Source organism: Staurois parvus, unplaced genomic scaffold (genome assembly GCF_062004578.1).
Source record: "Staurois parvus isolate SC_StPar_1 unplaced genomic scaffold, SC_StPar_1.0 ptg000082l, whole genome shotgun sequence".
Taxonomy (NCBI): domain Eukaryota; kingdom Metazoa; phylum Chordata; class Amphibia; order Anura; family Ranidae; genus Staurois; species Staurois parvus.
Genome location: NW_028317878.1, coordinates 2,139,290 through 2,165,407, shown reverse-complemented (window position 1 = coordinate 2,165,407; position 26,118 = coordinate 2,139,290). Strand labels below are relative to the sequence as shown.

The 26,118-nt window shown below is 38.2% G+C and overlaps 1 protein-coding gene across 3 annotated transcripts in view; it reads left to right on the top strand.

Moving 5' to 3' along the window:
* Positions 1-446: 446 nt before the first annotated feature.
* Positions 447-26,118, top strand: part of CREB5 (cAMP responsive element binding protein 5) — a 567,180-nt gene continuing 541,508 nt past the window's right edge. For all 3 annotated transcript variants that reach the window (XM_089669884.1, XM_089669883.1, XM_089669886.1), the window contains exon 1: positions 447-744. The gene's annotated coding sequence lies outside the window, so the exon portion shown is untranslated. The remainder of the gene's footprint in view (positions 745-26,118) is intronic.

Genomic DNA, 26,118 nt, shown 5'->3' with positions numbered 1-26,118 from the left:
CCCGCCTTGGTGTGCCCGCTATGACAGCTCCCACCCCGGAGAGCCCCGTCCGCCCTCTGTGACAGGCAGCGCTCTCCGATCCCCTGTGTGTCACCCCCAGCAGCTGAGAGCCACCAGCCTCCAGGGGGTGTGTCTCCCGCCCCACAGACACACCCCCTCCCCGCCCCGTATCAGTCAGCCCCCAGCAGCTGAGATCCACCAGCCTCCCGTAGGCGTGACTTCGGTCCCACAGCCACACCCGCTCCCCGCCCCGTATCCAGTCATCCGCCACAGCTGAGATCCACCAGCCTCCAGGGGGTGTGCCTCTGAGCCCGCAGCCACACCCCCCTCCCCTCAGCAGACTGCTATGATTTAGAAGTTCAGGAATCCCACGTGACGTCACCAAGGGGTGATGTAATGCTTCTCTAAATAGAAAGTATTGTAATCTTCCCTCAGTCCAACGTGGTTCCTTTGTAGTACATGGCACTGTGTCTTTAAAACTGTGTGAGTGAGTGTGATGCAGGGGGAAAGTCACTCCCCACTCCAGAAAGAAGCGGATAGTCTTGAAGCGGTCTGTGAAGAGTTAGCTGCTCCAAGTGTTTTCCCTGTCCATGCTGCAGCCAAATAAAGTTCCAGGACTGTTCCATTAACACTTGTGTGCTCTATCACAGCGTCAGCCTGACACCTGGGGAGCCCAGGCAGCAAACTGACCACAAACAACCCCAAATACAAGATCATTGGCTGATCACCTTCTACACTTGTTGGGTAAGTTGATGAGATCATACATTTTATTGATTAGATCGTTTTATTGACTGTGGAGTTCTCATCCGTGTATGAATGACTTAGAAATGATGATGACGACTTGTTATCCCTGATCATAGTATTGTGTTTACTAATAGAATGCCATTGATGATGAAGAAGGGATGTCAGCGATCAGGGATGTGATTGGCGGAAAGTTTGGGGAAGTTCTGACAGTGTAGCTGTCACTTGTGTGCTTCTCATGCCAGCATAGGTCACCAGTATAGGTAGCTGATCATTATCTGTGCGGGGAGCTCAGTGATCTCGTTGTCACCCAATGCAATCTGCTTGGTGACAGTTTACTTTTGTAGCAGTTTGTAAGGACAGCAGAGCTGAGGGAGAGGTGCACAGCTTCCTCCAAACTTAGAAAATCTCTTCACTGTGCTGATCAAAACTTTTTCAGTCATCTGTGATTTCACCTACGGAAAGTGAAGTTGTCTTTATTTATTTATTTATTTATTTGGAATGCCCAGATCATGCTAGGAAAGTAATAAGATCAGCAGTAAGTCATTGATATGCAAGTGCCATCACACTACTTTTCACTGGTAGCTCCATCTCCTCCACAAAGTAATACACAAGACAGTGTTATTGACAAATAACCCCTCCATTGTTTGACAAGTCATCAGCCTGTACATTGTAGTAGTATGGGGCATTCTGCGGTAGGTTTGTATGCATTACTTTTTTTTTTACTATTTATTAGGCAATTACAATATAGTCTCCATTCACAAAGCCAACATACCAGGAGGAGGATCTGTATATACTAAAGAGTGACAAGCTGATAAGTATCACAGATTGTATCTCTGATTGCAAATCATGTATTAGGAAATTAGAAAATAATAGACTAACATACCAGGAGGAGGGTCTTTATCTTTCAGAGAGGTGACAAGTTGATAGACATCACAGAATGTATCTCTGATTGGAAATCATTTATTAGGAAATTAGAAAATAATAAACTAACATACCTGGAGGAGTGTCTTTATCTTTCAGAGAGGTGACAAGTTGATAGACATCATAGAATGTATCTCTGATTGCAAATCATCTATTAGGAAATAAGAAAATAATAAACTAACATACCTGGAGGAGAGTCTTTATCTTTCAGAGAGGTGACAAGTTGATAGACATCACAGAATGTATCTCTGATTGGAAATAATTTATTAGGAAATTAGAAAATAATAAACTAACATACCAGGAGAGTCTTTATCTTTCAGAGAGGTGACAAGTTGATCGGCATCACAGAATGTATCTCTGATTGGAAATCATTTATTAGGAAATTAGAAAATAATAAACTAACATACCAGGAGGAGGGTCATTATCTTTCAGAGAGGTGACAAGTTGATAAGCATCACAGAATGTATCTCTGATTGGAAATCATTTATTAGGAAATTAGAAAATAATAAGCTAACATACCAGGAGAGTCTTTATCTTTCAGAGAGGTGACAAGTTGATAGGCATCACAGAATGCATCTCTGATTGGAGACTATTTATCATGAAAATCGAAAATAATCTCTATTTAGAAAACTAACACATTAGAAGGAGGATCTATACAAAAAAGTGACAGTTCTTGTCAGCTGAGACCAGTGAGATCGGAAAATGATAGTCACATGGCTAAAAGAATGCTTGTGAGTTCAATCTAATGAGTCAAATTTTGGGGACAGACTTTTCTTAATTAAACGAGTCGCAGAAGAGCAGTGTTGCATTGCTTTTAAATGCTATTATTTGCATTATTATTAGGGATTTATGTAGTGCAGCACTTTTAACAGGTGACAGTACAGTTGCAATACAAGTCAAGACAAGAGGGTTGGGAGGACCCTGCTCCTTGGAGCTTACAATCTAATATGCAGGAGCAAGTGATACCTGTTTGGGGATGAGTTGATACTTTTTTTTTTTTTTAAATTACAAAAATGTTTTGGTTTTCTAGATTTCAGCCTGTTTTATGGTATTAACTTTCCCAATTCAATAGTGAATAAAGTACTTTTTTTATTATCAACCCATCTTGGCCTCATGACAAATCAATCAAGTAGTGAAAGTTTCCTCTTCATATGATAAGCCCCTCAATTCTCCCTCTCAGCATTGGATGATGACCGTTATTGCCTGCGTTGAAGTGTGCTTTGTGCATATTTGGTTGTTAGGTGTCAGTATTTGTATGTTTTGCTCTCAGACATGGCTGCGAATAATGCTGGAGAGAAGGCCATTACATCATTCTGCAGCCTAGTAAGAGGGTATGATTAACAGCCTGAGATACTGAAGGGTTCAGGGGTTGAAATGCTGACAGTGCAGTCTGCCTCCCAGAAAAACACTGGCTTAACATACATCTTTGTTTTGTGCGGTGCTAATTGTTTGAATGCTCTGTGAAGTTTGTTTTGGTGGTAAGTTTGATTTAAAAATGTCCAAGGATTAAAGCACTGACCAGGGCCGTATGAACAGTGAAATCAAACGGCACAAAATTATTTTTAGCAGAAAATTTAGTTTGTCAACAAAAGCGCTTGAGCACTAAATGACAAATGACAGAACCTTCCAAATTCCTAAAGTTTTTTTTCCTTTTTTAATTCTAGGCCGTGTTAATTTAGTTTTGTCAATCAGAGATGAAAATCAGTTCTTTTCATGTGTACAGGTGGCAGAAGTTAAACTCTATGTACCATTAAGTCAGGACAGTTTTCCTGCATCTCACCTTTACCTTGTGACCCCAAGCAAAGGTTAAAAGACAAGAGGCCTTTCATTATGCTGAAAAATGATGTTGCTAAGTCCTTGATCATCTTATTACGTCCTCCCACTGAAAAACATGAATGGAGTAGAAAGCGTGAGAAGAAAAGGGGGGTACCCTAAGGTCTGGAGGGTCACTAGGATAGAAGGGAGATCAAAACCTGTGCTGAGGTTTGGGGCATTAATGAAGGCTAAGTGAAGGAGAACTACAGATCAGAAGCTTGTAGGACTCGGCGGGTTGACTCGAACAGGAAAGGTGAGGCATCGTGGGGCTAAGCTTTTCAGAGTGATTGTCAAAGCCAAGTTTGAATAGTCAGCTAAATGGGCAGCTGGTGGTCATTACACTGCTCAAACATTGCACAAATATGCTATACTATAATGTATACAATTAAATACTGTATGCAGTCATGCATGTATTATCTAGATATGCGTACCTATGCTCTCTTTCCCTCGCTCTATACATAAAGTGCACAAAACACAAACCACACAATTAAATATAAGCATATATATATATATATATATATATATATATATATATATATATATATATATATATATATATATATATAAATATATATATATACATAGATAGTGTAGATATTTTATATATATATATATATATATATATATATATATATATATTTGTATATATATATATATATATATATATATATATATACACTCACACACATACACACATATATGTATATATATATATATTTAATTATATGTGTGTGTGTGTATGTATATATATATATATATATATTTATATTTATTTTTTATTTATTTATTTTTTTTCTGAACAATATCATACAAGTACAAGTGCATGCATGGATGGGATTATGCAATACAGTACCTAGTTATTATAAATTCATACTGTGCAATATACTCCAACAGGTTCTATGCCCACTTTTTTACCTTCAATATGTAAATTACATGTTTTTACAAACTTTACAGCTAAGCTTTCGGATATTGAGAAATTAGCATTTTTACATGACGCTGAGAAAGGGAAACTACATAAAGTTGATTGACACTTGTTGGAGCACTTGTTGACTAGTGTTATTAAAATGTTTTAATTTGTCCTCCTGCGCTGCATTTATTACTATACGTCTGGCAAAAACAGATCATTTCTTAATTTGGTTTATGGTATAAATATCCTTAATGTGTTTTTATGGATTCTAGAGGGATCTATGGAATAAAGTCAAATTAGCACAAGTCTCGCTGATGGAAATGAAGTGATGAGCTGGCTTTGCATTCTATAATGTCAGTGTTATGATAAAGTCCTATAGAGCACAGATGGCTAATATATGCTATTAAGTAACCATCATGCTCATTTAAAAAGGCAGAAAATAATGCATCCAGGATGGTAACCCATAGCAACCAATCACTGCTCATTTTTTTTTTGCCATGATTGCTCTAAATCGTGTAAAATCTGATCATCTGCTTTGGGTAACATAACTTTTAAGTACTGTTGTAAATCTTTACACTGACCTAGTAAACATTTATGTGTGAAGAAATCGAATGGCAACTGGGGGTATACAGCATGTAAACTTCATATTGTGAATAGATGTTGTATTTAAATTAGTAAATAGCAATAATGCTAGTAGACAGTATTGCATGTTTTTTGTATCTGTAATCATAGCCTGAGTGCTCTTGTTTGACAAATGATCTGTGATCAAAAGTTTTATTTGAACCATAGCAGGGCCACACGTCAGAGGATTAAATGACTGTTTAAACAGGAGGTTCTTAACCTTTTCAGCCCAGAATGGGATGGTGGGAGTTAGTTTAGGGCCCTCCAGTTCAGCCTTGAATAATTTATCATGTGTGTTGGGCCAGTAGTCATTTGTGCAAAAGTATATTATATTCCAATGTACAGTTTATTAGCTTTTAGTGTGTATTATTTTTGCAGGAAGATGGTATATGCTGTGCTTCAAGGCCCATTAGCTAGAAATCCTTGCTTAAAACAAATGGTCATCAAGGTGGATGAAGGCAGCAAGCTAACAGTAAAAGGAGAACTTTCAAACATAAAATAAACAGTCAAAAACCAATATGCAATGTACAGTATTCTATAAAAGCTAAGGTACCCATTCTTCGAACTGCTTTAATCTGTCGCAGAATGAAACCTAAGTAGTTACTATGGGGAGCTATACTTTATGCACGTTGTTGTTCTTTTGCATTGACTTCATGAGTCCAGGTAAAACTCTAGTAATATTCTGTAAAATCTAGGTGTTTGCTGGGACCTTTATTATCAAGGCTTTGGCTTGACACCTGGGTGAATTTTCCGTATGCGGTGAAAGAGATGATTATGTTTATCATGGAAAATGCCATGTACACTATTTGACGTTCATGGCTTCTAAATACGGTCACTGGTAGCAGAGCACACAGACCGTGTTAACTAGATGGCGCAATTTAATGTTAGTTCGAAATACAGACCAGGCTTATGAGCCAAGCAACTGACTGCTTGTTTGATATCCTTCAACACTTACAACAGAGCGGATTCTGTGGAAGGCCAGACAGAGCAAGAGGTTTTTAGTTGAATTTTCCATGTCACTTTTAACCAACCTGTTTATTGGTCACTGGAAAATCTGGTACCATAACTAAACATAACACTATAACTTTGAAGTGTTCCAGATTTTTGATGCAAGGCTGAAGCTGTCTATATGTGAGAGAAAAAAAAACATCTAAAGTCAAATGATTGATGTGCTTATGTGGCTAGAATATTCTTTAACGTTTCCTAGTTTAAAGATAAGATAGGCTTTGCTGGGTTTTTTTTGCACACTTAGGCTTGTATATCGAGTAGCAACCCATGGCAACTATGTATCTCAAAACTTTGACCTATTTGAAATATCGAAAAACATAGAAGAATGATGGCAGAAAAAGACCAAGTGGTCCATTGAGTTTGTTTCATTTTAACTGTTTTGTTTGAGTATGGATCTATGTTTGTCCCGAGCATGTTTAATCCACCTAATGTTGACTGACTGACTAACTCTATCAGAAGTCTATTCCACTCATCAACTATTCTGACTGCACTAAAATCTCAACAGTTCCATAGGGCTACTGCACTTCAAAATTCCTGATTGCTATTTGAGTTTGCCTATTAAAATGTGCAATATGAAGAAACCTGTAGCAGCTAATTGGCAACAAATCAACATAAATCAACATAAATCAATTAGGCGTAGTACTCCCCATCATTTAGCTCTAGTGCACAAAACATGTTTCAGGTCTTGCTGCTTTTTGTATTTGCTGCTGCCCTTTATTAATTATGAAGTTAGGTGACTTTTGGAGTGTGCTCCTCTTCACATCCAGACCTGGTTCTTAACATTTATTGTACACATTTCTCTAATTTGGCAAACTGTAAGATTTGGAGGCATTAAAGGCTAATCAGCTTTTAACTTGGTAGATTGTAAGCTTTTAGCAATTTTGATCCTCTGTAGTTTATGAGTTGCTGTGTATACATAACATTAGGTCTTATGTACTGCACTGTTTTATTAGTGATTGTTAACTGTGCCTGAGAAAATAATTTTTACAATTAGTAATGATACTATGGTGTCAGTTTTATCCAAGGGTATGTGTTCAACAGCAATGGACTATATGCAATATATGTGTTACTGCATCATGTTAGCTGAAAGCCATTACACAGCTGGAGAAAATGTATGGAAAAACAGTTCTCACACGCTAACAAATTTACCTTGATAATTTTCTTTTCATACCAGCAATTTGGAAGTGAAAGCTCGAAGTATAAACTTCTAGAAGAGAAGGCTGTAAGGGGCTTAAACCAAAATTGTTAACATAATTTCTGAGAAATGGTCTTTATAGTCATTAACAAAAGAGGTCCAAAAATGAACGTAAGAATCTGCCCCTAACAAACAATCACCTTTGTCGTTAAATTCTTGTGCTGATTACAGAATTTAAAAATATTAAAATTTTTTATATTCCATACAGTGCTCACGCCAAATGCTTTATATACTGTAAGTTGAGCATGTAAATCTGAACATATGCATAAAGTTTGCAAAATTGCTATACTTATTGTTATCTATATGTTTAGCTTAAAGCACAGCCCACAGCCACAGTTTTTGTGTGCCTTATCTTAAATGCTTACATTTTATTTATTTTTTCATTAAATATTATAGGCATTATTATTATAGGCATTTATATAGTGCTGACATTTTGCATGGTATATATACTGTTTATTCATAGTAGTCAACATAAATGCAGGGTTTTCACCACTTTGATCATTAGCAGGAACACACACACATATATATATATATATATATACATTTAGTTTTTGGTAGTTTTCCCATATATGTCTTCCCGCCCAAAAATCATTTTCCATGTTTCTTTTAATCTCCTCTATGTATTGCACAACAATACCTTTTCGTGAGCACCAGTTAAAATGCATATGAAGTATTTTTTACATAGTACTGTGTTCTCGTCAAATGGGTTTACATGAAATGAATCATTTTTGTAAATTTTGTAGTAAAAGATTAGGTCATAAATTAAATACAGGCAAGTGTAAATGACTCCTTTAGTAATTTAGCTCTGTAGTATTGTCCACAGTATATGTCTCACAACAACCAATACAATAAAAAATGTTATTTCCTCGACATTGTAGATTGGAATTTTTTTTCAGAATGCAACACAGACAGTCCTATGAAAATCTATCTAAACAATAAGGCCCAAATGAATGTTAGCCTGTCCTTTGTTGGTAACATACGGAACCTGAGAGCAAATGTCTGCACAAAATATCCTTTAATTACTTTTTCGGTCTCCATAAAGTCAGTTTTCTAAAAGTAATTTTTCTGGGGCCACAGAAGGTGTGTCCACTTCAGACATCCAGTCGGCCAATCAGATTAAATTTTTAAAAAATGCACATTTCAGACATAGGTTTAGCATATAACTGCCTTAACATAAAGTTTGCTTTTGTTATTCAAACCCAGCAACTTATTTTGTACACCAGGAAAATATTGCTCATCTACAGATTTACACTTGACAAGGTGAATAGCAAAACAGTGGAAATATATAGCAGCACAGGATGCAAAAACACACATCACACTATGATACGTTATTTTTGTATTTGTTCAGCTTAACAAATTTATGAATGCTCAATGTCTTCAGGTAAATAGTTTTCACACCTTTTTTTAAAACTAATTTTCTATTTAGCAAGTGTTTGCTAGTTCATTTTCAGTTGAAAGTTGACAAAGTAAATTCCTAGTGGCCCTGAAATCCCAGGTTGCTGAGAAATGTTTTGAGATACAGATACTTGCTGATTCAGACCTATCCCGTAAGTGATATAGCTCTGGATGATCGTATGTCTCACACAAGGACTGTTCTACTGTATCCCAATAAATAATTCCTGTTGGTTAATGGTCAGGGATGCGATGCATTCGTTTGCAGTGGTTATTTATACAGTTGTGCTCAAAAGTTTGCATACCCTGACAGAAATTGTGAAATATTGGCATTGATATTGAAAATATGACTGATCATGCCAAAAAAATGCTCTTTTATTGAAGGATGATGATCATATGAAGCCATTTATTATCAAATAGTTGTTTGGCTCCTTTTTAAATCATAATGATAACAGAAATCACACAAATGGCCCTGATCAAAGTTTACATACCCTGGAATGTTTGGCCTTGGTATAGACACACAAGGTGACACACACAGGCTAAAATGCCAATTAAAGGTTAATGTCCCACATCTGTGGCTTTTTAAATTGCAGTTAGTGTCAGTGTATAAATAGTCAATGAGTTTGTTAGCTCTTATGTGGAAGCACTGACAAGGTTAGATACTGAGCTATGGGGATCAGAAAAGAACTGTCAAAAGTCCTGCGTAACAAGGTAATGGAACTTTATAAAGATGGAAAAGGACATAAAAAGATGTCCAAAGGCTTGAATATGCCAGTCATCACTTCCACTAAGAAGTAGAAAATTCAGGGATCTCTTGATACCAAGCCAAGTAGAGGTAGACCAAGAAAGATTGCAGCCACAACTGCCAGAAGAATTGTTCGGGATGCAAAGGGAAACCCATAGGTAACCACAAGAAAAATACAGGCTGCTCTGGAAAAAGACAGTGTGGTTGTTGTGAAGGAGCACAATATGATGACACTTGAACAAATATGAGCTGCATGGTCGAGGTGCCAGAACAAAGCCTTTACTGCATCAATGACACAAGAAGGCCTGGTTAGGCATGTCAAGGTGTTGTCAGGCATATTGTAACCGGCCTTTTTTGTGGCATTGGTGCAGTAAAAGCTTCTTTCTGGCACCTCAACCAAACAGCTCATTTTTGTCCAAGTATCACCGTATTGTACTCCTTTAAAACAACCACATCATCTTTTTCCAGAGCAGCCTGTATTTCTTTTGAGGTTCCCTGTGGATTTTTCTTTGAATCCTGAACAATGTTTCTGTCAGTTATGGCTGCAATCTTTCTTGGTCTCCCTGACCTTGGCTTGGTATCAAGAGATCCCCGAACTTTCCACTTCTTAATAGGTGATTTAACAGTACTGATCGGCATATTCAAGGCTTTGGACATCTTTTTATGTCCTTTTCCATCTTTATAAAGTTCCATTAGCTTGTTACGCAGGACTTTTGACAGTTCTTTTCTGCTCCCCATGGCTCGGTATGTAGCCTAGTCAGTGCTTCCACATAAGAGCTAACAAACTCATTGACTATTTTTAAACTGACACTAATTGCAATTTAAAAAGCCACAGATGTGGGACATTAACCTCTATTTGGCATTTTAACCCCACGTGTGACACCTTGTGTGTCTGTACCAAGGTCAAACATTCCAGGGTATGTAAACTTTTGATCATGGCTATTTAGGTGAATTCTGTTATCATTATGATTTAAAAAGGAGCCAAACAACTATTTGATAATAAATGGCTTCATATGATCATCATCCTTCAATAAAAGAACATTTTTTGGCATGATCCGTCATATTTTCAATATCAATGCCAAAATTTCATAATTTCTGCCAGGGTATGAACATTTTTGAGCACAACTGTATATATCCTGAAATATATATGAAATAATGAAAATTCAAACAGATCAGAAATGAGGGAAAGACAATGATTTGGTGATGTAACCGATCATACCTTTTGTTATAAGGAACTGATCAGCTTGTAGGCTGACTGGGCCTTTTTGCTCTGTGGGCAGTGTGGGTTACTAATGAAAACCTCTGCCAACAGTGTACCTAATTATTTTAGAAAATTACCATGTGTTGCAGCATTAGGGGGACGAATTTATCGATGGCATCAGGACTTACTTATTAATATAGGTACTTATATAGCGCTGTCAATTTACATATATTTTACATTCACATCAGTTCCTAACCCTCAAGAATCTTATAATCTAAGGTCCCTAACTCACATTTTATTATTATTATTATTATTATTATTATACAGGATTTATATAGCGCCAACAGTTTGCTCAGTGCTTTACATTCATACGCATACTAGGGCCAATTTGGACAGAAGCCATTTAACCTACTAGTATGTCTTTGGAGTGTGGGAGGAAACCCATGCAGGTACAGGGAGAGCATGCAAACTCCAGGGCAGATGGTGCTGCTAGGCAGAAGTGCTAACCACTTAGTGACTGTGCTGCTTCTGTGAAGCAGACAATTTCACTAGGTTTGTAATTTTCAGATACCATTTAAAGGGTATATAAGTCCAAACAACATTTCTTAGCTGATCCATTTTGTTCTAGGTGAAAATAAAAGAAAACAATCAAAAAGATATGTTCCACCTATTGCAAACAATAAATGCACACATATTAATTAAAAAGTGTATTTTTTTTTTTTTTTTGCAATAAAGCATGCAGAGCATTGCAATTGTGATCAGTGCATCAAGTGTTAATGCATAAGCTCCTACATTATTTACCCCCAGGGCCAGGTCTGTATGGATGTATGGACCTTCGGTTTTGGGGCTGTAGGAAGTAAACAATGCACTACAAGTGAAGTGACGTCACTGCACCTGTGCTCCATTGTTGTCTGCACCGCAGTGGCAAATGTAACCCTATTTATTGATCTCTGTGGATGGTGTGGCTGTGTGGATACTGTAGGGAGAACAATCATATGATTTGGGTAATTGTGTGTGTGTTTGTGTTGTGGGGGGGGGTTGGAATTTGACCATATTACATGGTTACATGCTACATGCAGCATAGTCAGAAAGATGGAATATGCCTTGAAGTTGTTGTTTTCGAGTTTATATGTACTTTAAGAAAGGAAAACAGGTATATTTTATTACTGTTTATGCAGTGGTGCTGATTTGCTACAGAAGTAGGACTGCTCACTTAGCCCAATGAGCAATATAAAGCTTTGTACGCAGAATGAGGCTGATTGACTGAAGGATTTAAGAAGGTTCATACAGTAAACTGTGCGAATATTCATTGCATTTATCCAGTTATGTGCAATAATAAGTAATCAGGGATTTTTTTGGTCACATGATTGGAAATTGAAGTGAATCTTCACACAATTTACTGCGCGAACATTCTCAAATCCTTTAGTAAATCAGCATTTATACCGATCAGATATTAGATTATGATCACTGACAGATAAAGTGAATAACATTGATTATCTTGTTATAATGGCACCTGAAAGTGGGTGGGATATATTAGCAAGTGAACATGTTCCCAAAAGAGTAGCACAGTGGCTAAATGGTTAGCACTTACGCCTGGCAGTACTAGGGTCGTTGGTTCAAATCCCAACCATGGCACCACCTGCCTGGGGTTTGCATGTTCTCCCTGTGCCTGCATTGGTTTTCTATGGGTACTCTGATTTCTTCCCACACTCCAAAGACATGCTGGTAGGTTAACTGGATCCTGTCTAAATTGGCCCTAGTATGTGTATGTATGAATGTAAGTTAGAGACCTTGCATTATATGCCCCTTGAGGGTTAGGGACTGATGTGAATATACAATATATATGTAAAATGCTGCATAAATTGACAGCGCTGTATAAGTACCCGTAATAATGGTATATTGAAAGCTAGAAAAAATTTTTTTTGACAAGGGCCAAAACTGCAGCTCTTAACAAACCTGTGCATACTTCATGGAGTCCACTTGACTTGCTCGATAAAAAAAAAAAAACACTATAAAACTTATTTACTATTATTTGTTTTCAAACATTTAAAGCAGAGTTCCAATCAAAAGTGGAAGCTCCACTTTTCTGCCTCCTGCCCTCCCTTTCCGGCTCCCACTTCCGGCTGAGTTTGCCTCGGTGAACTGAGACAGAAGTTCTGCACCCCCCGCAGCCCTCTGGGACACTTCTAAGGTCCCAGAGGACTGCAACCCATTCACAAAGCGCCGCACACTTTGATCATGCGCAGTAGGAAACCGGCGGTGAAGCCGGTTTCCCTTAGGCTACGTTCACACTAGCGTTGTGTGCAGGCGGCAGAGAGGCGTTTGGGAAGTGTTTTTACTGCTTCCCAAACGCCTCTGACAATTCTGCACATTACAGCACATGGTGCTGTTCTAACGGGAGCATTAGTGTCGTGGCAAAACAGACGCCTCTGGTCGAGTCAGGAGGCTTTGAAGCCTCCTATTCCCGTCTATGGTGCCGCTCCGAAAACACCCGGCCAGCGTTTGCGGTGCGGTTGCGGGACGTTTGCGGAGCGGTAACACCACTCAAACTGCATTATAGGCATTTGTGGGGTGTTATTAACGCTCGGCAAACGCCTAGCAACTGCCGCTAAACCGCTCCACAAACGCCGGACCAACGCTTGCCAAACGCTATAGGGGCGTTTGGCAAGCGTTGGTAAAACAGCCAAGTGTGAATAAGCCCTTAGTCAAGATGGTGGCGCCAGAATCCGACAGCCAATTAAAGAATCTGCTCAGGGTGAGGACACCACTGGATGCCTGGACAGGTAAATGTCTTACTATTAAACGTCAGCAGCCACAGTATTTGTAGCTGTTGATTTTTTATTTTTTTTTGGGAGGTGGCAGGGGCCAGAACTCTGCTTTAATTCAATCATTACATTTATATTCTGTGTTTTGTGCATGTTTGTGCCTGGTTGAAATTTAATATCTAACAGAGATATTAAAGTAAAGTTTGTTTGCAATGAAACAGTGAAAATGTTAAATTGTGTTCAGCCAAAATTAAAATTATACATAAACTTCCGCACAGCTGTGTTATGATCCCTTCCTCCTAAGCTGTTAGCACACATTGGGATAGATTTACCAAGGCTGGTGCACTGAGAATCTGGTACACCTGTGCATGGTAGCCAATCAGCTTCTAACCTCAGCGTGTTCATTTAAGCTTTGGAAATAAAACCTGGAAGTTGACTGGTTTCTATGGAGAGTTGCCCCAGATTTAGTAAATAATCCCCACTGTAAATAAAACACAGAGCAAATGAAATGAGCAAATTTATATTCTGTGCAGTGCTCATATTTCACCTAATATAAAATAGCACAGAAATCATATATTTACTAGTAGTGCTCTTCAAAAAGATAAATGTCCCTTCTATTAAAACCTCCTGTTTGTGTATCCACACACTTTCAAAGTCCGTACTATTGTACCACCAAAATCAAAATGATCTTTCTTACACAAAGACCTTCATTTAAACAATTGGAAATGTATTCACCCTTTAATATTGACCTCTAGATGATAGTAAGTTGGATACCACCTTTTTTATATAAATAAATCCAAACCATTACTCCTGTCTATTAGTCACATGTTTATCTTTGTTAAGCATTCATCTCTGCTGTTCACCAACGATCCAGAAAACCACATAGTGCTCACTGTTTCCAAAACAGTATATAAACCAGGAAGATTCCAAATTCTCACAAAATTGTTTTGAAGAAAAAATGTGATCAATTAGCATAGCCAGGTCAGTGACTTCACTTTTACTCTTATGCAGTTAGTCAAGGCAGAGTAGTCACCAAGCATTCTACAGCCTGTGACTGGACAGTCAAGGAGAAGCAGCACACTGAGGTCGTTCTTCTGTTTTCCTATAGACTGATATCATTGTAATGACCAGAGTTCTGATTAGTTCCCAGAGTGAGTGCTGCTGTACAAAAATAAAATACAAAAAAATGTAATAATGGTTAACCACTTCAAGTCCAGACCAGGGGCGGACTGACAACTCATGGGGCCCCCGGGCAATAGGGGATCATGGGGCCCCTGTGTCCTTGCCCAAACTCAAAAAAGCCTATGAAAAAGGTACCAGGGGCATCTCATGGGGCCCCCTACTGACCCCGGGCCCTCGGGCAGTGCCCGAGTTTCCAAATGGTCAGTCCGCCCCTGGTCCAGACACTTTCACCCCCTTCCTGTCCAGGCCAATTTTCAGCTTTCAGCGCTATCACACTTTGAATGACAATTGCACGGTCATGCAACACTGTACCCATATGAAATTTTTCATTTTTTGAGACAGATAAAACTTTATTTTGGTGGTATTTATTCACCACTAGGATTTTTATTTTTTTGCTATATACTGTAAATGAAAAAGTCCAAACATTTTGAAAAAAAGTGTATTTCTTATAAGATTTTGCAAATAAATAATCTTTCTTCATAAATCTTTGCCACAATGTATTCATCTATCTTTTTACCAAAACAAAAATAACCTAAATTAGTTTATAACCAAAAATTATAATTTTTTTAAAAATTGACATTTTTATTGTAACCCATTATTATTATTAATAATAATGTTTTTTTTTTAACATACTGTCACCCTACTTGTGAGGGGTGATGAAGATTTTTTTTTTTTTTTTACACTGATTGCTTTTACACCCACAAAGGTTGTAAAAGCAATCATTTCTCCTTCTCTCTGGCTGCATTCTTGCAGCCATTGAGAAATACTGTGTGAGCTGTGATTGGTCACAGCTTGTCACATGGTACAAGGCTGTTGTGAATAGCCCTGTACCATGTGACCTTTGTGATCATTCACAGATTTCACTAGTAGTAAGCAATGATGTCAGAAGTGACATCTTGCTTACTACTATTCATGTGATCACTGATTGGCCAATCAGTGATCACATAATTGGGACCTCACACAGAGGTGTGCGCACAGGCAGGGAAGCGGGGAGGATGTTTATAAATGGCCACCCGCTCCTGCAATGCTTCCGTCTGGCCTTTAATGTACATGGGCCAGGCGGGAAGTGGTTAAAGGGCTACATAGCTAGATTATTATTTATCTGCCTGGAGATCAGATTTATATGTATAACTCTTATATGCTGTTGATATTAAAGTAAAAGATGTCAAGTAAAGATGCCATAATAAGGTGCTATGGAAAACATACAGTGACATTTTTTCTGTGCTCAGGAGTTGGAACTTGCAGCAGCATCTGGCCTCTGGTGGGTTAATATGTGGCCTTGGTTACTTTTGCAATCTACATAATTTAGCTGTTAGTGCTGTAATTTGTTACTGTGGTTCAGCACTGCATCCTTTGCATCGTTTGCAGTCTTTTCAACTATAAATTAGACAGCTCATTAGGTAAAGTCAGCCACATAAATCTGCCAATTTAACCTCTTCACAGTCATGCCGGGTCATATGCTGGCATTTAAAATGTTTCGGTCTATGCAAAGCATTAGGAATCACACAAGAAATGTAATTTATTAACATGTGGTAATCTAAATTGGGCTTAGCCAACTTGCACTCATCTTGTGCAACCGGACATTTTCCCAGTAGTGTATACACAGCAGTATTGTATGTTCATAAAGAACCTAATTGTCATACACACTCATAGGATTGTTTTATAACTTTACCCAGATGTACAAAGTGAATCAAAAGGAATCTATTGAATGAAACATCAACTTTCTTTTGGCATTTTCCACCAGTGGATTCTGTTGTTGAGTTACTAAAGGAGCAGAGAACGTTCACTTAAATTGATGAATGAGGTGAAATGTAGTTCACTTCAATCATCCAATCATGTGCAAAGGAAACTCTTTTTTTATTTGTCTTGCACATAATTGGATATTTAGAGTCACTACCCCATCTTCCTATTTACAAAGCTAGGTGAATATTTATTAAGTGAACGGTCTTTAGTCCTTTAGTAAATCAATCCCATTATATCTGTTATGTTCTGTTCAAATATTTGGAAGGTCTGTTGTCAATAGTTTTGTAATATAGAGTTGCAGGTAAAAGCTTCTAATATTTTCTTATAGTTTTGACAAGAATTCTGCTATAACTCAAAAATACAAGATGCTAAATAATTAGTGGGTCCTCCCTCTACAGAAACCGTAATGTATTCACCTAACTAGGGTGAATGGAGAAACATCATAAAGCTTACATTACTTTCCGACAGTTCTTTGTAATTTTGTGATATCTCATGTTGAAAGCCATGTTTTTGCTTTTAATGTATTGGTTTATGTACAACAACAAAAAAGTCAAAAAGTTTTCACAAATATTTGTGGTAATAGTGCCTTGAAAGTCCTATTGGGGAAATTTTGTTTGGTCAGTTGCCTATCAGGGACTTGGCACTCACAAGAGTACACCCACTACAAATTATTGTATTCACATAACTAGGGGCAACTAGGGGTAGACTAAGGGTCAACGTGAAAATGAAAAGCAACCAATAACATTCAACGTCCACTGCTTTACTTACAGTAAACTGATGGAAGCTTAAACTGATACAGGTTTACTTTAAAGGCCCTCTTTCCCAGCAGCATATAATCACCATTTCTCTGCTCCCCCAGTGTTGGTTCAGCTGCTAAGAGTGACAAAAGACAGACCTGCGTAAGTCACTCCAGTAAGAGCTTACACAGGGCCAACGGCTGTCCCTATCCCCATGTTACAGCACAGAACCAAATTACCATGAACTAGCACTGTCTACTGTGTGTGACCACACACTCATTATTTTTGCCTGTGGATGTGAATGGTGTAGCAGTGGATTGCTATGTGTGACAGACTGTAAACACATGCTCTTTGAACTATTTCATTTTTTCACAACTGCATTCATTATAAAAAGACTATATTAAAAAAAGATTGAACTAATTCAAAATATATGAATTTTTGGATGGATTTAATCTTTAAATAAGTTTAGCATGCATACTAGAGAGCAACTAAACAGCACAACTTATAGAAAGATTCACATCAACATCAATTATAAAGGTTTTTTTTTTGGTTTTTGTTGTGTTTTTTTTTATTTTTTTTTCTTAGGAATAGGTCATTAAATGCATTGGTATATAGTTAAAAGAGAATTTTCACTCTGGTTGGTCCCTTGAGATAAAGCTCACACATTCTTGACCAGGAGCTACAGTATATTCATTAGACAATTACGTTACTGCATATTTTATGCTACAAAGTTTGATGGAATATCTTTTCTGTGACCTTACTAAATTGTTTTTATAGTCATCCAACATAAATTGATCTGATCAACGTCTTTGTGTGACCAGCCAGCCATACATAAAACATTCATGTTAATATGATTTTATTATACATTCACAGGATTAAGATAACGATCTGGTTATTTTATTACTATGGGAAATAAATATTTCAGAGCTGTGCAAAAAGGGAGGAAGTGAACAGAGCAACTTAATCCGTATCAAGTTAGTTGAATGACTTTTAGTAGTTGCATAAAAAGAGAAGGAGCAATTTCCCCATGTTATAGTTTGTTACAGTTTTGAAGCAGAAGTTCGAATGAATTGAAAATCTGTAATAAGCAGCACATTTTGTTTTTAATGCACTGTTTCACTGAAAAGTTAGAGTCAGACTTTGGCCTACAATACCTACAAAGGGTTTGTTGTAGTACAAAGGTTTATGTTTGTGATCAAAATCAAACTAGGCATTGCATCCTTTGTGATTTCAGCCAAACGTGAACTCTGACATTTAGCAGAGGTTTTCAGTGCAAGTACTGGGAAGCTGAGGTGCTGAAGTTTCAGCAGAGGTGAATTTGGAGCGTACATTGAAAATAGAGGAAAACTGAGTGGACTAATCTGTTGTACATTTAGTGATTTGCGTTGATAATGGCTATTCTTTAAACAATTTTGGAGAATTTATTATGAATCCTCTTCATTTTGTTCTACTATCTGCTCAGCCTCTTCTACTGTGCAGGAGCCATAAAGAACAAGAGAGCCCTTCAGCATAATAAACTTGGATTTCAGTAAAAGATATTGGCCTTATGTTTGCTGTTTTTGTTCCCCAGATGAATGTATCACAATAATTGTCAGAACAATATTTGTCAGAATTGTCTTATGACGGCAGTATGATGTCAGTAGAATCAATGGGGTTGTGACCAATGGTCACAGTGAGTGCATGTCTAATGCAAGTGAACTAAAGTGTTAGAACATGGCTTGGACTAAATGCAAGATGACAAGCTCTACCCACTCTGCAGTAAAGTAGAGCAAGTGTAAATTGCAAGTGAAACCAATAATGGCAGACAGCACTCTCATTAGTGGATTTGCATCTGCAAGGGTCTGAAATGATGGACAATGTAAGGGCTCAAGCCTTTTCATCATTCCACCTCAATTTATCTATGTCTACTATGGTGTCAAACTGCTTGAAGCGGAACCTCAGGTAAATGATTCATAGAAAGGTTTAAAGTGATTCTAAAGACTTATACCTAAAGGCCTATACTTACCTGCTATGTGCAGTGGTTTTGCACAGAGCATCCTGGATCCTCCTATTCTTGGGTTGCCCACAGGCTCTCCCGGCTCCTCTCTCCTGTCGGGTGCCCCCACATAAAGCAGCTTGCTATGGGGGCACTCGCTGTTCCATGTGTCCATTCACATGCAGAGCCGTGGCTCAGTTCTGCCCCCTCTTTCTTCTGATTGGCTCACTGGCTGTGATTGACAGCAGTGGGAGCCAATGGCTCCCGCTTCTGTCTCAGCCAATGAGAAGACGGAGTCTGTGGATAGCTGAGACTCCAGTGCACATTGATGGATCGAGAGGGGGCTTGGGTGAGTATTAGGAGGGCCTTTAGAACCACTTTAAATATATAAATTTGAGTTATTTTACTTTCCAAAGGACTTGTATTTCTGTCCAGCCAGTGCTGAGATTTGCACAGCACTGTCACAGCACAACAATGTTAGTGACCTGATATTTCGCTACTGCAGCTAGAGCAATAAAAAAGCAGTAACAGGTATTGATGTCTTTATTTATTTACACAACAGCATTGTCAGCATGCCTATGATCACTGTTGAGAGCTGTCCCTTTACTCTAGTATCAGTAAAAAGCTAAAGAACAAAACATTTTGTAGTTTTTCAGATTAACACTTTAATTCCTTATACTCTTTTCCATGCTCTAATTAGGCATTTAAATTCAAATGCAGATGCTTACAAATGTTTACTAGGGATGAGCAGAGTGTTTTCAGGAAAACCTATGTGAAATTTGCATGAAATGATTTACTCTTTTTATTATTTTCCTTTGTATTAGTATTTTTTTGCCTGTGTTTTCTTTTTGTAAAATAATAAATAAAATAAATTAAAATAAAATAATGAGACTTACAAAGGGGCCATTTTTGGCACACAGACAGGTCCAGGATAGTTGAAAGCAGCTTCTATGACCCTCAGGAGCTATTTAAAGCCCATTGCCTGATTAAATCCAACAAACACTCCCTTCATGTCACCTTTCCCATTTAATTCAATACTTGTAGCTGTATTGGAAAAAGTTACCCAAACTCTCCCAATTTTGAAAATGAAAACTCCTAATTTTATCTACCCCTAGTGCCCGCAAGTATGTTTAGCTTTGTCCTAGATAGCCACAATAGCCCTGAAAAGGCCATGCTTCAAATTTCCACTTAATTTAGAATGTTGATGTTTAGCTTTCCATGTTTATACCCCCATTGCTGTCTACTGGTACATCACTGTCCACCACTTTACTACCAGTCAAAAGTTTTAGAACACCCCCATTTTTCCTGTTTTTATCGAAATCTGCACAGTTTAATTTCTCAATGTAGTCTGAAAATAAAGCATAGAACAAATAAACATTTACACATAAAATGAATCATGGAATCATTTTCTTTAACAAAATCTAGTCTACATTTTTTACTCATGTAAGTAGACACCTTTTTCAGATATAACAGTCAAATACACTTGTGGCATTCTTTCTACAACAGTGTTGTATTTGTATGTTGCTTTGCTTTCACCCTTCTGTCCAGTTCATCCCAAACCAGCTCAATGGGGTTTAAGTCTGGACACTGTGCTGATTATTTCATAATTTGAAGCCTGCCATTTTGTTCTTTCCTTCTACGGTAGTTCTGACACAGTCTGGAGGTATGTTTTGGGTCATTATCTTGTTGTAGGATGAAGCCCTCACCAACTAAGCCTATTTCAGAGGGTATTGCATGGCCCCCTCAAAATGCTGTGGTAGTAGTTTTGATTCAGGATGCGCACTCTGTGCAAGTTGACAACACTGGATTCAGCAAAAGAACCCTAGACCATCATGCTTCCTCCTACATGTTTGACAACTTGTGTTACACACTGAGGAACTATCCTTTCACCTGCTCAATGGCGTACAAGATCCCTGCATGATTAACCAAAGATCTCAAAGTCGACTGCCACTGCTTCATGGCCCAGGCAAGCCTCTTTTTCTTATTTTGTCATCTTAGCAATAGCTTTAGTACAGCCACTCAACCTGTCAAAATTGCAGCTCTTCTCTTTACAGTTGAAACTTAGATTTGATTACTTTGATCATTGTTAAGCTGTGCTTGAAGCTGTTGTCCTGTTAACTGCCTGACACGCAAGCTGTTGGTTCTCAGAAATTTGTCTCCTGATTCTGTTGTGGCTTTGGATCTGCCAGACCTCCTCCTGTCAGAGTTTCCTCCTTTGCAATTTCTTTAAAAGAAAGACCTATACTTTTAAGGGTTATAATGATCTGTCAGTCTTCCTTTGTCAATTGTCCTTTTCTTGCCGATTTGAGAGCAGTACACTACTGCTTGCGGTACAATACTGTCCAAATATTACTTAAGACGGTGTAGTAACAGTCTTTTTCAACACTCCTTTTATACAAAGAGCTTATAAGTAATCAACAAAAGTTGGGAAACCAGTAGGAATTGTTAGCCTAAACTTTCAAGGCTTAATTTACTCACATTGCTACAAAACAACTGTGAGTTGGTAACCCATTACTTATTACCTGAAAAAGGCCTTTTTGTAGAACTCTGAAATGTACATTATTTTCCATTTTCGTTAACCTAAACTTTTTTTTTCACCTTTGACCGTTTTTCACTTACCTTTGTACCATTTCAGGTTGTCCATTGGACTTGAACTGTTAAAAGTTTGATAAAAACTGGAAAAATGGGGGTGTTCTAAAACCTTTGACCAGTAGTGTACATTACTGACAAATAGAAAGGCAGAGCCAAGCCCCATCTTTCTTTCATTATAGAGCTTCTTGTATTGCTGGGTTCTTAGGTCGGTCTAGGATAAAACTAAAGCTGCTTGCAGGCACTTGCAGGTGCTTTTGGGTGAAAGTGTCTATGAGGTAGATAAAAGTGTGATTTATTTATTGATTTTCTGTGACTTGTATCCTGAACTATTGCATACATTGCTAGTGTTTAATAGTTTTCAATTCTTTGGAGAATTCACAAGAAAAAACCTTCGGCAGACTCTCCAAAAGAATAATTGGAGAATGGATTTCACAGGGGGGAAATGGAGAAGAGCAGTTCACAGATATGCTCTGACAGAAAATCACATTCTCTGACTCTCCAAAGCAGAAAAGAAACATTTGTGCTTATGTTTCACTTCTTTTTTGTAATTAAAAAAGTTACTTGCACTACTGTTTTTGAACTCCAGACTTGGTTTTTAATGGGAGTATTAGTTTGGTGACAATGTTCCTTTAACTATATGCTTACTGCAAATTGGCTTAGCTTTTATACTGTAAATGTTGTATTTGGGTAAAGGATCAATACATTAATTATTTTTGTTTTCTTGCTTTTTTAGCTGTTAGAAAATCCCCCCTTGCTGTATGTATAGATGAGCTGAACCATTTAGGTAATATATTATCAGATGTTTAGTCTTTCTGTACACTTATAGAGCGCTGACCAATTCCTTGGAACAAATAACAAACCATTTACATTAGTACCTACCCCCAAGGACTACAAACTAGTGTCCCTACCATTGTCTAATGCTCATGCACTGTTTTGGCCTGATTTGGGAGCAAGCCAATTAACATACAAGTGTATATATTTTTTTATATTTTTTTTGGTTTTCAGAGGAAGTGGGAACACTTGGAGGAAAATTACATGTACAAGAGAGAATATACAAATTCTATACAGACAGAGCCCTGATGGGAACTTAGCTTAGGATCCCAGCTCTGCAATCAAGCATACTAACCACTCAAGTAGCATGCTGTATATACATCTAAAGAAAGACTTAGAGAAAACCCATTTATTTCTGCATGTTTGCTGTACATCTAATATAGACTGATTTGAAAAGCACTGACATTTGTAACAAATTCAGATTTGCAGAATCATTTCACTTTTCTTTACTCGTTTTGCCCCCAAGCCTCCCTGTGCCTGTGCCAGCAAGGTTTTCTTTCTTCTGCTGCCATGCCTGCTGCTGTAAAGACCCAGTAAAATTAGGGCCAAGTTTCAGCTCTCAAAACACATCTTCTGAACCACATCCTATAACGATGCTTCCCTAGTGACAATTACAAGTAACCATGTCTGGAAAAGAGGAAGGGCATATGCTTGATTTCTTTTTTGAATACAAATGATTTATAGAGGGACCTGTTCTGGGTGCAGTGTAATTTTGGGAACAGTTATCAAATATGCCTAAATTCCTAATGTTGCCTTAGCTTTTGTTTTCTTTGGAAAGAGATCACGAAAAAGAAACATAGGTTCAGTTAAGTTCTTCTCTGTTTTATTTAGTTCTCCATTTTATTGGTAAAATATTCATCATATTTAATATTTAAACCTATCACATTTCACTTTTATAAGACGATCAGTACAAAATAATGTTTGCTGTTTTCTGTGTTTTTTTTAATCTATACAATTGTTCTTTGCCGTAATACATAAACCTATATGAGAATGTACTGAATGGGACAAAAAACAATTTGTCAATACATAAACTGTCTTGTCTAAGATAGTCTTAAGAAGTACCAAACTCGGATACCTTACATGTCCAGTACTTATTAATATATAAAGTAACTAGTTTTACATAGCGGCGACTTTACTTCATAAGGTGCAGAAAGTCAAGTGCTAGTGTAATGACCTGGTATTCAGAGGCCAGCAATCTGAGGGGGCTTGGATCCACTGATTAATAACCATTATACATTTTTTTTACCAGGTATATGCATTAGGCTTTAGGTCCACTTTAAAGATTAACCTCTTTTAAAAAAACATTAGTTCTTATAAAAAATATCCATGGGTACCCAGCAAACTTGCAAATAGAACCTCTTACCTCTCCCTTTTTTCCCCTTGTTTAGGACTTATCATCATAGGGCCAGATAGTCCAAAATCTGCACTCTAACTGCAGACAAGGAGAACTACTGTAGGTAGGTAAAGTTTATATTTACAAACTTGCTTGGGTTCCTTCAATTCATTAAGAACTACAGTTATCCTTTTGATTTTTATGAAAGTAATGTATCATAAAAATGACTGGAACTAGTGATACTTTAGTCTCCTGGCATACATACTTTTATCAGGATTTGATAGCAGTGTTTTTTATGAATATTTTTGGAAATGCAGGTAACAGCAGGTTTACATGACATCATTTGGTTGCCGAATAGGAGCCTAGTTAATATACATTTATTTATGTTTCCCTTTTTATAAGTGTTTATATATATATTTGAGCGTTGACTGTAATATCCCACTACAGAACCTAAACGTGCCCCCTCTTTCTCTGACAGATCTTGCTTCATTTAGAAATATGATGGCCATTGTAGGCAATCAGAAAAATGTCCCAGTAACAATTATTGAGTAGGTAGTATCATTACATTTAAGCTTATGAATGTAATATTAAAGTCCTTTTTTAAAAAAAAATAACAAGCATGTCATACTTACCTGACAGTGGTTTTGTACAGAGCAGCCCCGATTCTCCTCTTCTCAGGTCCCCTGCCGGTGCTCCTGCCCCCCCTTCCTGTTGAGTGGCCCCAGAGCAAGCAGCTTGCTAGAGGGGCACCCAAGCAGGCTCGCTCCCAAGCTGCTGCTCTGCATGTCCATTCACACACAGAGCCGTGGTTCAGCCCCTCCCTACCTCTCTCCTTATTGGTTCTCTGTGATTGACAGCAGCGGGAGATAAAGGTTCCATCCACCATCACCTTGGCTGAATGCTGCCCACTGGGGAGGTAAACAGGGGCGTGCTTGAAAGTCCTGCCTGCCACTGTGATCACTGAGCCTACCATCAGCCTGCTCTACAAAGGTAAGCAAAGTAATTACAGTTTGGGGTGCACAGGTGAGCAAGAAGGGGATGTACAGAGGTAAGGAAGGTGGGTCAAAGGTGAGAAGAGGAGGTATGTGGAGTTAAGGGGAGGGGGGAGGTTAGAGTGAAGAGGATAGGGGAGGTTTGGGGTGCAGAGGTTAGCAGGGAAATTTAGGATGCAAAGGTGTATTGGCGGGGTGGATAAAGATGTACCTTGCATGTAGGGCAGTCTATTGTTTTCAATGGGCTGCTCTATACACTAGAAATGTGGAAATAAAGTCCCCGGCCTTTTTTCAAAATCACACCGAGCCACGTGCATGTGGAAACACGCATGTCAGCAGATGTGCGAGGGTCTCATTAACAATTAATGGCACTGCTGTGTATCTGCTAAAGGGCAGCACGTTTCTGTGGTGTCAGGAAAGTGATTTTGCATGCATTTCCGACACGCACAAATGGGAACATAGACTAAATGTTTCAGTTACCTTAGTGCACAGTGTATATCTTCTCATTACATTGGGGCTTGGTGTGGAATCCTTTCATTCCCACTAGTGGTCAGTGCGAATGTCCCCCTTACATTGGTGGTCATTGTAAATCCTTCTTCACATTGGTGGTCACTGTGAATGGCCCTGTTAAATTAGTGGTAAGTGTAAATCCCCTGTACATTGGTGGCCACTGTAGTATGTAAAAAATCCTACCTTGCATTTCTGGTCAGTGTCGAATCCTTCATTACATTGGTGGTCCATGTAGAAACCCCCCTTACATTTGTGGCCAGTGTAAATTCCCCCTTACATTGGTGACTAGTGTAAATTCCCTATTACATTGGTGGCCAGTGTAAATTTCCCTTGGTGGTAAGTGCAGAATTGCCTTTACATTGGTGGTCAGTGTGAATCCCCTCTTACATTGGTGGTAGATGTAGAAATGTCACCTCCCATCCCCATCCAGCACTGCCACTGATCCCATCAACCCCAATCACTGCCATTGATTCCATCCCTCCAAGTACTGCCACTGATCCCATCCCCCCACCAGCACAGTCACTCATCCCATCAACCCCCAGCACTGCCACTGATCACACCCTCCTCCCAGCACTGCCACTGATTCCAGGAGTCCTAGATTTCCTAGGAGTTTCCTGTCTATTAGTGGGTCCCATCACATTCCCAGTCCATGGTGTGCAGGCAGTGAGGAGATTAGGTGCTTTAACCTTCAGCAACCAATCAATGAGCTGTAATGATGTGCTGTAACCTTTAGCAATCAATAAGTAAGTGGTAATGATGCATAGTATCTTATAGCAACCAATCAGTAGGCAGTAATAATGTGCAGTAACCTCTAGCAACCAGTGAGCAGTAATGATGTACAGTAACCTCTAGCAACCAATCAGTGAACAGTAGTGATCTGCTGTAATCTCTAGTTGTGATGGGCTGAAC